The sequence below is a fragment of the Hipposideros armiger genome, unplaced genomic scaffold (genome assembly GCF_001890085.2).
Source record: "Hipposideros armiger isolate ML-2016 unplaced genomic scaffold, ASM189008v1 scaffold_52, whole genome shotgun sequence".
NCBI lineage: Eukaryota > Metazoa > Chordata > Mammalia > Chiroptera > Hipposideridae > Hipposideros > Hipposideros armiger.
In genome coordinates this window covers 4,672,589-4,676,660 of record NW_017731402.1, presented here as the reverse complement: position 1 = coordinate 4,676,660, position 4,072 = coordinate 4,672,589, and the positions used below count along the sequence as shown (strand labels likewise).

At 37.6% G+C, this 4,072-nt stretch overlaps 1 long non-coding RNA gene across 1 annotated transcript in view; it reads left to right on the top strand.

Annotated features, from left to right (window-relative positions):
- The first annotated feature begins 3,046 nt into the window (after positions 1-3,046).
- Positions 3,047-4,072, top strand: part of LOC109381733 (uncharacterized) — a 9,200-nt gene continuing 8,174 nt past the window's right edge. The window contains exon 1 of the long non-coding RNA XR_002123801.1: positions 3,047-3,129. This is a non-coding gene — a long non-coding RNA (uncharacterized LOC109381733). The remainder of the gene's footprint in view (positions 3,130-4,072) is intronic.

Sequence of the window (4,072 nt, the reverse complement as noted above, 5' to 3'; positions counted from 1 at the left end):
ATCTATGTTTTAGGTCAATGGTTTATTGTGTATTTCCCCCAGGAGAACATAAGCTCTACAAGGATAGGGTCTTTTTCATTTTTGTTCACCCATGTATGCCAGGTGACCAGAACACTAAACTCTCCACAAATTTTGAGTTGCATAACTGAATGAAAGAAATTAGTCCCCCCACCCCCATTTCTCATTAAGCAGTTTTAATCAATTTTAGAAGGAGTAGTGTTTAGGAAATTTGTACTTGATAAATTAGATGAAAACCAATTTCTTATAAAACAATTTATACTTTAAATGTCCTGGGAAAACAAAATTTGCATTTAATTTATATTTTTAAAACATCCATGCACATGCACAGTTTTACAAGTAAAATATTGGGTTGTCAGAAAAGTCATGAAGTATTTTGTCTATGTTTTTCAAAGGTCATTTATTTATATTAAGAACAAAGATCAATCAATGATATATTGCCCGTTTTGTTCGATAACCTTTTGCCATCTTTCAGTGAGTTTCATAATTCCTCGTTCATAGAAGGACCTGTCTTTATTTGCGAAAAACTGAACAAGGTGCTGATTTACATCCTCATCTGAATTGAACGTTATATCATGCAAGGAGTTTTGAAGAGAGTGAAACAAGTGGAAGTCTGACGGCGCAAGATCAGGAGAGTATGGTGGGTGTGGCAACACATACTATCCAAGCTCCGATAATTTTTGATGGGTGATTAAATTTGTATGTGGTCTCGTGTTGTTGCGATGGAATACAACTCCTTTATAATTAACAAGCTCTGGATGTTGCTGGATGATAGATTCATTCAAACTGTCCAATTGCCAACAGTACACATTCCAATTGATTGTTTGGTTCCTTGGTAGGAGCTCGAAAAACACAACACCTTTAAAATCCCACCACACTGAGAGTATAACCTTCCTCTGATGAATGTCTGCTTTCTATGTTGTTTGAGGCAAATCATCACGTCACAACCATGACCGTTTGTGCACCACATTGTTGTAAGCAATCCACTTCTCATCACCAGTTATCAGTCACTTCAAGAAAAGATCATTTTCCTCACGTTTAATGAGCATATTGCAGAAGTTTATATGTGCCATCAAATGAACTTCTTTGAGTGCATGCGGAACCCAAATATCGAGCTTGCTTACCTATCCCAGCTTCTTCAGGTGGTTGTGAATGCTTGAATGATGGATGTTCAATGTTTCTGCAATCTCTTGTGTCGTGTAACTTGGGTTTGACTTGATCAATGCCTTTATTTTGTTGTCATCAACCCCAGTGGGACTCCCTGACCGAGGAGCGTTGTTGAGATTAAAATCACCAGCACAGAATTTCATGAACCATCGTTGGCACTGACGTTCTTGTACAGCATTGTCACCGTAAACTTTATGCAACTTTTCACAAGCTTGACACATGTTCTTCCCTTTATGGAAGTAAAACAGTAAAATATGGCAAAAATGCACAGTTTGGTCTTCTATCTTCAACTTGTAAAATCTCCAAAACTCAACCAAATTGCTCATTTTTTTTTAGAATGAAGCTAGAACTGTCAGCTGTCAAATGACATAGCAATAACATAGATGCGAATGACTCTAGTACTTCCAAAAATGAACTAGTACCATCTGTTGCAAACATGCATTATGACTTTTCTGACAACCCAATAGTTACATTGCTTAAAATGAAAACCAGCATACCTCTGCCCTACCCCTTCCCAATCTTGATTTTTTAGTCTTAAGACAAAAGCATTTTTACCTATTTTAGCTGATTGGGAAACCAATTAATAATTACTCCAGGACTACAAGCATAAATTAGAACTATCTAGGGCAGCCAGGATGAAGTCACCTCATTCCCAGTGGATTTCTGCTACCTGGATTGTGACATTCTTCTATTTTCTCAAGTGTCTCTAGTGGATAGTCACACTTCTATGACTCTTTCCCTATATATTCTTTAGTCATTTCATAAGGAGAACAGAAAAAGAGAAAAATGTGTTTCAGTCATTTGAAATATCATAGGCATTTAAAAATAAATGTTTGTTGAGTGCATAATGCATAAACAAATAAAATACAATGTAATCGACAAAATTCTTTTCTGTGGCGATAGAGATGATCTCTCTTAGTTTGCAGAGAATAACAAAAGAAAGTAAAGAAGAAAGAAAGAGAACAATTACTCACTGGGAAAATGTGGCTCATTTAACTTTGTTCTGAATTTGTGTGGCTCTTGATCCTGTATCTCATAAAAAGCAATGCTTAGCCAGCCAAGAAGTCACCAAGAGTCTATTTCTAGATGTTTAAAGAGAAACAATCTCCAGAAGGTTATTGACCGTTAATACACTTTACAATTGGGGGAGATTTTTATTTTCTTTTTTCATTTCCTGTCTCTTATGTTCTCAAATTGAGGCAATTTCTTGGCCAAAATAGCACGTTTTTGCACGATCTGCCTCCTGCCATTTATCAAAACTTTGTCTTGACCCTTTTCAGTTAATCAAAACCAGGAGGCAAAATTTCAGAAAAGGACAGAGCTATATTTTTCACATGAAGAGTAGTGATTCCGTCTGTGTGTGTGTGTGTGTGTGTGTGTGTGTGTGAGACAGAGGTGGTATTGGTGTTAAGACACGAAGAAAAGCATGGATTTTGATCAGTGAGGTGAGGAGTAAAGGACTTGTAAAGAAATGCCAGTGTAGGCATCAATTCGTACTCTTGAAAGCATAATATGATGGAGCGCAATTAATAGATACTTATTCTAGGATCCTTGATAACAATAACAAAGTTGATCAACTGCAAACAATTGTTTTATTAATATTATTGAACTTATTTTGTTTTTCACTGAGTATGAGGAGATGAATTTAAGGTTTCCTTTTGTGGTTTCCAAAAAAGAAAGCAATTTGGCATTGATAGTGTCCCCTAAGGGCAAATAAATCATGTTGTGACATGAACCTGGTTTCCTTCTTGTCAATAGTGATTACTATCTGTCAGCCAGGTCAGCCTGATTTATCTGCATGAGAAGTTTCATAACCAGCAGCTGTCACCATGATAACCACTGAAGCACACTCACATTCTTTTGGCTTGGATAATTTGGAGAACCAATGGTCATTTTACTATGGGAAAATGGAGTGCCATCTTCCTTCTGGAGAATCTTTGATGGGTAGGTGGGACAGAGGGAAAATGATGATAGCTAACTTTTATTTATTTTTTACAAATTTTATTGGGCAACAGTGTGTTTTTCCCAAGACCCATCAGTTCCAAGTCAAGTCATTTTTTCAATCTAGTTGTGGAGGGCACATCTCAGGGGCCCATGTGGGAATCAAATCGGTAACCTTGGTGTTATGAGCCTGCGCTCTAACCACCTGAGCCAACCGACTGCCCCGATAGTTAACTTTTATTGAACATGTATTTTTCTACGAGGCACCACTGCAAGGATTTCACGTTCTTCCTTCCTTCCTTTCTTTCTTTCTTTCTTTCTTTCTTTCTTTCTTTCTTTCTTTCTTTCTTTCTTTCTTTCTTTCTTTCTTTCTTTCTTATCAGAACTCTGTCATTTTACAGAAGAAGAGATTAGGCTTAGAGAGACTAAATACCTTTCCCAAGGTCATATAGCTAATAAGTGGTAAAGGTGGGATTCAAATTTGGGTTTGTTTGGATTTAAAGACTGAGCTCCTAACCACTACCCCACACTACCTTTCTCCCCTACCTAGAAATTGCCATCTATATATCACTTTCTTTCTCTCATCCAAGGTGGAGCTAGTCCCCAAATCCTGTTACTCCCCCATTCTGTCTTAATCCACCTTGCCATTCCTATTGTCAAGACAACTCCTCGTCCCACATTGGAATCATCATATCACATTCCTGTAATGTCTGCCTTTGCAATCCCTTCTTTCAATCCATCTTGTACATCGTAGTCAGACGCATCTCCTTTCATTACTGTTTGTTTGTTTTTTTCAAAGATTTTTTATTGGGGAATTGGGGAATGGGAACAGTGCTGGGGAATTGGCAGAAGGGAAACAGACAAGTTGCTGTCCTTTTGTTCTTCAGTCTAGTTGTGGAGGATGTTGCTTCACTGGCCCAAGTTGGCACCATCGTTGCGCTCTTCC